This window comes from Peromyscus eremicus, chromosome 3, assembly GCF_949786415.1.
Source record: "Peromyscus eremicus chromosome 3, PerEre_H2_v1, whole genome shotgun sequence".
Classification (NCBI taxonomy): domain Eukaryota; kingdom Metazoa; phylum Chordata; class Mammalia; order Rodentia; family Cricetidae; genus Peromyscus; species Peromyscus eremicus.
In genome coordinates, this window is record NC_081418.1 from 65,035,243 (window position 1) to 65,045,728 (window position 10,486).

The window sequence follows — 10,486 nt, forward strand, 5'->3', positions numbered from 1 at the left end:
AGAATCTAATGCCCTCCTCTGGCCTCCTTGGGCACCAGGTATGCACATGATGTAGAGACATACACACAGGCAAAACATCCATACACATCTGTATAAAAAATAATAATCATTATAAATAAAAGTTAACTATCTTTTAAAACTGCAGTGGAGCACAATGGTGTATACCTATGTAGCTGAGCTCTGTGGATCCCCTCAGCCCGACAACTTGAGGCCAGCCTGGGCAACATAGCAAGACTTCTTCACGTCAAAAATAAACTAAGTTAATTAAGTTAAATTAAAGTAAACATTTGAGAGTCTCTAGGGGGAATTCAATCACTTCCAAGATTTAACAACGTCACGGTCTCTCCTAACTCAGCTGCTTGTCCATTATCCACACAGCTGGACACTACCTTCTTCTCTATTGTTCCAAGAAATCCCTGGGTTTTGCTTTAACATGCGAGATTGTTTTTTAAAATACACAAATAAATGTAATTACCAATAGAACCACACAAACTAAATATCCAGCAGAAAGACACATTTAGTAATCCAAAGTTAGGTGAGCTGAGAAGTGGCTGGTGAGACAGTTGTACCACCGAATGGGTAACATAAAAAAAGTCGGCAGAATATAAATAGTACCTTTCTCCCCTTTGGGAGATGATTTAACACTGCTCCCACTACAGGGAGCTATCGATTCTTTCTGAGGCAAGATAAAAACTTCAGGGTTCTAGTTATAAAACCAAAAACCACAAACCTCAGACACATGAGGGACAACTTACGAGATTGAATTTTATAGGGTTTTCTTTCTTTTTTATATATACAGAGGACAAAAATGAACAGGGATGCAGACTTATTAGAGTAAGCACATCATCTCCGACAGAGAAGGAAAGCATTTCTAAGATCACACAGACCTGAAAAGACAGGTTTGGTGTTTGATTGCATTGGTGTGTTTTGTCGCAGACAGGACCTCACTTGGAAACATAGGTCAACCTCAGCCTCCATCCTGCATCGCCTCCAGGGTGCACCCTCACATCACAGCAGTTCCTGACCCTCAGCCTCCATCCTGCATCGCCTCCAGGGTGCACCCTCACATCACAGCAGTTCCTGACCCTCAGCCTCAGTCTCTCCTGCATCGCCTCCAGGGTGCAACCTCACATCACAGTTCCTGACCCTCAGTCTCCATCCTGCATCACCTCCAGGGTGCACCCTCACATCACAGCAGTTCCTGACCCTCAGCCTCCATCCTGCATCGCCTCCAGGGTGCACCCTCACATCACAGCAGTTCCTGACCCTCAGCCTCCATCCTGCATCGCCTCCAGGGTGCACCCTCACATCACAGCAGTTCCTGACCCTCAGCCTCCATCCTGCATCGCCTCCAGGGTGCACCCTCACATCACAGCAGTTCCTGACCCTCAGCCTCCATCCTGCATCGCCTCCAGGATGCACCCTCACATCACAGTACCTCCTGACCCTCAGTCTCACTGCACACCATCACAAGAGGCTTTCTTTGTTGTCAGCCTATAATTAATCCTGTCAATAATAGAAATTTCATTGTTTTTTTTTGGGGGGGGGGTCTTGTTTTACTTTATTTTGTTTGAGACAGGGTCTCACTTTGTAACCCTGGCTGGTCTGAAATTCCCACAGAAATCTGCCTGCTTCAGGCTCCCAAGTTCCAGCTTTTAAGCAGACACCATCACACCCAGCTAAATAAATATGTTTGATGTAACAATTCCTGATCTAAGAATTTGTGTTATAAAGTTTTCCAGACTAAAAACAGGCATGGTGGTACATACCTATATCCCAGCTCTCAGGAGATTAAGGCTAGGGGTTAGAATGTTGGAGACCAAACTGAGCTACACAGTAAGATATCTTAAAAAAAAGAAAAAAAAATTTCCCAGGCCATGGGTACAGTAGTGGTTGCCCAGCACAAAGGAAGTCCCGAGTTTGAGCCCCTAGCACAACACAACCTGAAAAACTTCTGGAGAGTTCAATGATACATATGTAAGAATATTTGACCGATGTTATCATGAAAAAAGTTAAATTACTGCATAAATATACTTCACAACACAGCTAGCTAGTGGTTAAATCTATCCATACTACACTTAAGAGTCTTCAAAACATATAGTAAGAGCACTAGATAGAATCATATTATAAAGGAGCTAGAGAGATGTCTCAGCGGTTAAGAGCACTGGCTGTTCTTCCAGAGGTCCTGAGTTCAATTCCCAGCAACCACATGGTGGCTCGCAACCATCCATAATGAGATCTGGTGCCCTCTTGTGGTCTGCAAGCATACATGTAGGCAGAACACTATACATAATAAATAAATCTTTAAAAAAATAAAAACAAAAATATTTTTTTTAAAAAAAATCATATTATAAGTCAGGCGTGGTGGTGCACGCCTTTAATCCCAGCACTCAGGAGGCAGAGGCAGGCGGATCTCTGTGAGTTCGAGGCCAGCCTGGTCTACAGAGTGAGATCCAGGACAGGCACCAAAACTACACAGAGAAAACCTGTCTCAAAAAATCATATTATAAACAGTTTTTTATAGCCAGGTGGCAGTGATGCACTCCTTAATTTCCAACACTCAGGACACTGAGACAAGGAGATCTCTGAGTTCAAGGCCAGCCTGGTCTACAAAGTGAGTTCCAGAACAGCCAGAGCTATACAGAGAAACCCTGTTTTGGAAAAAATAATTAAATATAATATATGTATATATATAAATATATATTTATATATATAAAATGCTTGTAAGGGGATGGGGCTAGGATCTGTGGGTGAAGGGATCACATAAGCTTGAGGACCAGCGTTTGGATGCCCAGAGCCCACAGAAAGTGTCGGGTGGGCATGGCTACCTGCCTCTAATCCCAGTTCACAGGGGATGAAGACAAGGAATTCCTGGAGCATGCTGAGAGCCAAAACATTGAGCTCCAGCTCATACTGGATGCTTCATATCTTTTTTGTTGTTGTTGTTGTTGTTTTTGTTTTTCGTGACAGGGTTTCTCTGTAGCTTTGGAGCCTGTCCTGGACTAGCTCTGTAGACCTCCTGAGTAGACCTCCTGAGTGCTGGGACTACAGGCGTGCGCCACCACCGCCCGGCATGGATGCTTCATATCTTATAACTGCAACTCCAGAGAATCTGCCACCTCTGACTTGGGAAGACACTGGTACTCACATACATAAAACAGCCCCCCACCCCCGCCAACACACACACACACACACACACACACACACACACACACACACACACTCAAATGTAGGAATATTTTTTGAGATAAATTCTCACTATGAAGCCTAGGCTGGCCCAGAACTCACTATGTAGACCAAGATGGCCTCAAGTTCAGAGATCCAGTGGCCTCTGCTAAGCGCTGGAATCAAGGCATTTCCACCATGACTCTCTGAAAATAAATCAAAAAAAAAAAAAAAAGAAAGAAAGAAAGAAAAAAAGAAAGGAAGGAAGGGAGAAAGAGATAGAGTTCTTTTATTTTACCTTGTGGTTGCTTTTTAAAAAAAACAAAAACAAACAAACAAAAAAACCATTATTTCCATGAGCAGCACACATGTGGAGGTCAGAGAACAACGTATGGAAATCAGTTCTCTCCTTCCATCACATGGTTCCTGATCAAACTTGGTCACAAGGCTTGGTGGCAACCACTGACTCTTTACTCACTGAGCCATTTCATAAGCCCTTATGTATTGTTATTGTTTTTAAATGAAGATATTTCTATTTTTATCTTTATTTTTTATGTATGAGTGTTTTGTCTACATGTAGGTCTATTCACCATGTGCATGCCTGGTGGCCTGGGAGCCAGGAGAGGGCACTGAGTCCCTGAAACGGAAATTACAAATGACTGTTAGTTGCTATGTGGGTGCTGAGACTAGAACCCAGGCCTTCTGGAAGAGCAGCAAATGCTCTCAACTATTGGCCATCTCTGCCCTCACCCTCACCTTCATGTTTTAAGTTGATTTAAATGTACACCAAAACATGTAAAGCTCACATGTTCAATACTTCCACAGTCTATTGATGGTCTATTATATCTCTGTCAAACTATGAGGAAAAAATTAACACATGCTCACTATAAACAAAACACCCAGAAGGTAACATGCCTGTAACCCCCGTGCTGAACATTCTGGGAGATCAGACAGATGTTCAGGGCCAGCCTGGAGTACACTAGTCTCTATCACAAACAAACAAAAAAAGAAGAGGAGGAGGAGGAGGAGAAGGAAAGGGAGGAAAGAGAAAGACTTTTTAGTTTATTTTTGGATAGGATATCATCATGTAGCCCAGGCTGGCCTTACCTCCCAAGTGCTGGGATCCCAGGTGTGACACACTACACCCAGAAGCACAAGTTTCTACGTAAATGAGTAGATGTCCAGAAACAGAACAAAGATCTTTTACATTTGCCATCACCTCCAAATCCAATCTACCTTCATCCGGCTTTCACATCTGACTCTCAAGGGGCCCAAACCTCTCAGCAGCTGCCATTGATGTCACTACTGAGTCAAAGTACGTCTGTGCTTTACACAAAACACAGTCCCAGAGGCTCCTACAGGAGCCATGAAGAAACCCTCTCTGGCCTCAACTTCCTCATCCTTAAACACTAGCATGCCCGAGTAGAGTGTTAGCTAGAGTCAGGTTCAGAGCATTTGCTGTTCTTTCGGAAGACCAGGGTTCAGTTCCCAGCTTCACAACTGGCTGTAATGCTAGTTTCAGGGAGTCCAATGCCCTTTTCTGGCCTCCAAGAGCACAAGGCACACACATGGTACACATACATCCATACAAGCAAACATTCATACACACACAATAATAATAAATCTTCATTAAAAAAGAAAGAAAACACTACCCTTTATTATGTGGAATTAGGCTTCAAACCCAAAGCAAAGCTCTCATATCCCATATTGCTGTGGGATGTTCTGTATGGCAAATGTGTTGCTCTGATTGGTCAATAAATAAAACACCGATTGGCCAGTGGCTAGGCAGGAAGTATAGGCGGGACTAACAGAGAGGAGGAAAGAAAGAACAGGAAGGCAGAAGGAGTCACTGCCAGCTGCCGCCAGGACAAGCAGCATGTGAAGATGCCGGTAAGCCACGAGCCACGTGGCAAGGTATAGATTTATGGAAATGGATTAATTTAAGATATAAGAACAGTTAGCAAGAAGCCTGCCACAGCCATACAGTTTGTAAGCAATATAAGTCTCTGTGTTTCCTTGGTTGGGTCTGAGCGGCCGTGGGACTGGCGGGTGACAGAGATTTGTCCTGACTGTGGGCCAGGCAGGAAAACTCTAGCTACACCATATCCTTTAGGCTCTACTATAGCCACCACAGGCTCTTCAGTTCTCCAAAGACACATAAAGTCAAGTCTCCCCCTCCAAGGCTCCTAATCCTCAACAATAGTAGGAATTAAAGAGACTTCCCTCGGCAAGGCAGGGCCCTTCCAAACAAGCTGGGACAAACAGGCACCGTTTTATAGCCTGAGAACGTATTCCCAGAGTCACACTCAAGGGAAAAGCTGGGGCTTCTCTACATACCCTACTCTCACCCTCTCAGCTGCCACCACCCCCACCCCACCCCGCAACTCACTCAGAGTTAGATGAAGCTGCTAAAAAAATGTATCAGCGCTCAAGGTCTTGGTTGTTGGTTGTCGTTTCTGGTTTTGGAGACAAGGTTTCTCTGTGTAGTTCTGGCTGTCCTGGAACTTACTTTCCTGACCAGGCTGTCCCAGAACTCAGGGATCTACCTGCCTCTGCTGGAATTAAAGGCATGAGCCACCACGCCAGGCTTTGGTTTCCTTCTGAAAACTGATGACTGGGGACAGGAGAGATGGTTCAGTGTTTAGGAGCCCTGACTGCCCCTCCAGAGGATCCATGTGGCACCTCACAACTGTTTTGAAGATTAAAAAACAAAAGAAAAACAAAAAACCGATGTCTGAGCTGGGTGTGGTAGCACTTGCTTATGACCACAGTGCTGGGGAAGTGATGTAGCAGTGCCGGGCACTCAAGGGCAGCCTTGGCTCCAGGAGCCTGTCTCCAAAAACAAAAGCAAACTAGAATCCCTGAATGTTTCCCTCTGTAATAGACCATGGTCCCCCACTACTTAGAGCTGTCCTTCGTAAAGGAAGGCTGTGATAAGTCAACCCTTCAAAGACTTCCAAACTTCAGAAACAGCAAGAAACCAGATGTCTCTGCCCTGACTTGTGCCCACAAGTCAGCCACTTGAGGATTTGGGCAACTTAATGGGGAAAGTGAAGTCAGGCTGTGCAGAGCAATGGGGCCAGCAGGAGTGCTGTTGGCCAGTCTCCTCAGCCAGGGCGCTATGGAGAATCCTTTAGGAAAGCAACTAGTACCACAGAAGAATTTACTGTTGTGTCTCTTTAATTTTCCTTCCTGAAAATAGTAGGTGTCTAATACACTGAGAAAGTAGCACTTTTTTAAAAAAGATTTTTGAGAGAGAGAGAGAGAGAGAGAGAGAGAGAGAGAGAGAGAGAGAGAGAGTAAGCAGCATGTATCCAAGTGCCTGTGGAAGCAGTCAGGTCCCTTGGGGTTGGAGTTACAGGTGGTTATGAGAGGGAGTTGAGAATGAAACTCTAGTCCTTTGGAAAAGTGATGTCTGCTCTTAACCTTTTAACTGCTGAGCCTGCTCTTCAGCCCCAAACAGCATCTTACTTATCAAAGGACTTAGACAGACAGACACAAATCTTGACAGGAAGCCAAATCCCTCAAGATCAGCAGAGCTAAGGAAGGAAGCACTTTGTTTGGGCAGGTATGGTGGCTGTTAAAGGTGGAGTTCACAATTCAGGAGCCTGCTCTCAGCTAGGATGAGATTCTCACGGAAGCCAAACTAAGGAGGAATTTAGGCACGTCCAAAAGATCGTATTTCTTGTGGCATAAGTTTTGTGAGTAAAATGAAAAGAATGTTTAACTTCTCCCAGCAGCCAAAAATAACCAAATGATTGAAGTGTTTTAAAGAGCTAGGTGTGGTGATACACACCTGTAACCTCAGCAATAGGAGAGGCTGTGACTAGGGAATTTAGAGTTCTAGGCTAGCCTGAGCAACAGAGTAAGACACTAGCTTAACTAATTATTAAACCTAGCCTATGCTATACATAATGACTTGACCAACAGTTTCAGCCTCTGCTTGTCAAGTCATTATGCTCTACAGAAGATCTGAATTTGACCTCACTCTTTTGCAACCTAAGATAGCTTCTGGAGGATTTCCCAAATGTATGTTAATAAAAAACAGTATGATTTGTATAAGAAACTGAGCTCACAGCCACCAGAAATGCTGAAATACACCAGGCAATAGGTCCTGGCCAGATGTCACAAACAGGTCTTGTCTATTGAGCAAGATCATCTACTAGAGTTAGGGGACTCTTCCAGCTCTAACAGATTAGAAACAATAAACTCAAATGTTTCTAGAAATTAGGACGACAGCCCAAGAGCCTAATAAACGAAATGTGGGAGAAAGACAATATTCCAGGTCATTCTTATAAATCCATCCACTTACAGCAGTACCAGAAGGTCCAGTTAGTTGTTTTTCTTTAAGATTTATTTATTTTGGTTAACTAGGTGTGGTATTGATGTCTTTAATCCCAGCACTCTGGAGGCAGAGGCAGGTAGATCTCTAAACCGGTCTACAGAGTGAGTTCCAGGACAGCCAGAGCTACACTGAGAGGCCCTGTCTCAGGGGGTTAGGGGGGGTGGTAAGGGGGGGGTATTTTGGGCCAACGAGACGGCACAAATGGTGGCCCATATCACTTTACATAAATCTCCTCAAATTTTGTTTTCAGTTTTATCTTATGTATGAGTGGTTTACCTACATGTGTCTATGTGCATCGTGTGGATAACTGGTGCCTACAGGTCAGAATGGGGTGTTGGAATTAGGGATGGTTGTGAGTTACCATGTGAGTGCTGGGAACCAAACCCAGGTCTTTTGCACAAGCAGCCAACACGCTTAACTGCTGAGCCATCTCTTCAGCCTCAAAGGCTGAGATTGAATACCACCTCCACTCACGTAGTTATCCACGTCACAGAACTCTTCAGTAGTACCCAACACGGGGATTACACCTTCCTTTTCCACAGTCTACTTTACTTTTCCTCAAAACTCTCTCTTCCTGACCATTATGAAGAAAAGGTTTTTTTTCTGTCAAAGGTACTAAGCCTAATAAGGACCCCTGAAAGCTGAGCGTGGTGGTGCACGCCTTTAATCCAGCACTCAGGAGACAGAGGTAGGTGGATCTCAGAGTTCAAGGCCAGCCTGGGCTAGAGAGCAGAGTTCCTGGACTTCCAGGAGAGCCAGGACTACAGACTGTGAGGTCCAACTCCCACAATGAGATGAGACAGTCACCATCTACATTAGGGACAAAACAGAGGCTATTTCATCTCAGCCATTCCTACTCACCAGACACAGACACAGTCAGACACAGACACAGACATATAGACACAGAGACAGGCGCGCACACACACACACACACACACACCTACACACACACACACCCGCTCTTTTAAAGAGTTATTTACTTTCATGTGTATGAGAGTTTTTACCTGTATATATGTATGGGTACCATATGGGTGCCTGCCTGGTACCTGTAGAGGGCAGAAGGAGGCATTGCCACTAAGACAGGAGTTACAGACAGCTGCAAGCTGCCATGCGGGTGCTAGGAACAGAACCTGGGTCCTCTGGAAGAGGAGCCAGTGCTATTAAACACTGACACATCTCTCCACCCCCCTGGCACATGCTTTTTACACAAAGAAGTTGCCTTACCAAGTTACTTTCACTTTGTTGGTGAGTCCATCTGATGAACCTCATTTTTATCTCTACCTGCTTCCTTCCCTTGAGCTCCAGACTAAAGTATACAACAGCCTTCTCCACTTCTTTTGCATCTCTAAGTACTAGAAACTTGCCAAAACTAAAGTTCCTACCTTCACCCCAGAACCTGTCCCTTCACCAGGAATGCCCCCTTTCGGTGAATGTCACCATTTTCCACCTGTTGTTCTGACCAAACCATCTGTCATCCTGGATTCTCAACGCTCTCATCTAATTCACCAGCAGATACTGTGGCTGCTTCTTAGAAATGTCCAGAGCCTCTGCTAATACCAACACATCTCCTTTGAGGGAATAAAAGCAGAGAAGGGCCCTCCATTTCTACTGATAAAAGCGATTTTTAAAAAACCACTTTCAGTACTGGAAATTGAGCCCTGACCTTGTATATGATACACAAACTACCACTAGGTTATACCTTTGGTCCAATATTCAGATATTTTATGTTCCAAGCACTTGGAGTCAACAACCCCCTTTAGCAGAAATAGCATCAATTTCAAAGAATTTCCCAAATATTTTAAGACCCAAGATAAATCCTGGGTTACACAGCCATTTCAAACCAGCTACATGAGAGACCCTGTCCAAAAAACCAAAGGCCTGGGCTAGAGCCCTGAGGTAGAAAGAGCACGTCCTAGACTGACTGCGATCCCCCACCCCCAGCAGCAGGACAATCAAAGATGGCCACCACCCATCAACTCCTCCCTAGATAATCATGCACGCAACTCCACCATCTGCAGACAGAGACAGTCAGTCCCCTTATCCTTCTTGCATCTAGTCTGGCCTGGTGAATTGCCTTAATTAATGGATTGGGACAGAGATAACAATGTGGCAATCTCTAGGGGATGGGGGGCACCCTTTGGCTACTAACTGAATGAGACGGCACCTGGACAAGGATAAGCACCTGGGGGCCAGCTATGGGAGTGACTCCTCCAGAACTCTTTAATCCAGCTTCAGTAAATCATTCAAAATGCCATCATGTGGGACAGAACCAACCACCTAACAGACCCTGAGAAACAAGAGAAAGAGTGAGCTGTGCTGAGTGTGAGGTCACACCTGTGAACACAGACCTCAGGAGGTTGAGGCAGAAGGCTCTCCAAGTCAGCCTGCATTACATAGTGAGAGCCTGTCTCAAAAGAAAGAAACTGAAAAAGGCTGGGGATGCAACCCACCCATTGTGGATTGCTTGCCTGGCATGCACAAAGCTGTGGGCTCGGCCCCCAGCACACACACAGGGCATACTGGCAGATGCCTATAACCAGCACTCAGGAGGTAGAGGCTGGAGGATCAGAAATTCAGGATCATCCTCTGCTACACAGCCTGAGAAACAAGAGACACTGTCTCCCAAAAAAAGTTATTTGAACCGGTAAGTTTTGCTATAGTTTGCTGGGCAGAATATGCAAGACCATGGCTACAACAGACTCTACTCCGTAGACAACTATAAAGTGATAATTATGTGAGGTAGTCTAAGAACTTTGAGCCTGGTGTGTGGTAATAGACCCCAGTAATCGTGGCCCCCAGGAGCCCAAGGCAGGAGAACTAAGAGTCTGAGGCCAGCCTGGGTTATACAGCAAGATCTAGCTTCAAAAGAAAAACACAACACGGTCCTATCTCATCTTGTCTACTACAGTTTTCTTGGTAAGTTCAAACTATTTCTTAATCAAGTTAAATGATCTCAGGATAATTCTCTAAAACATG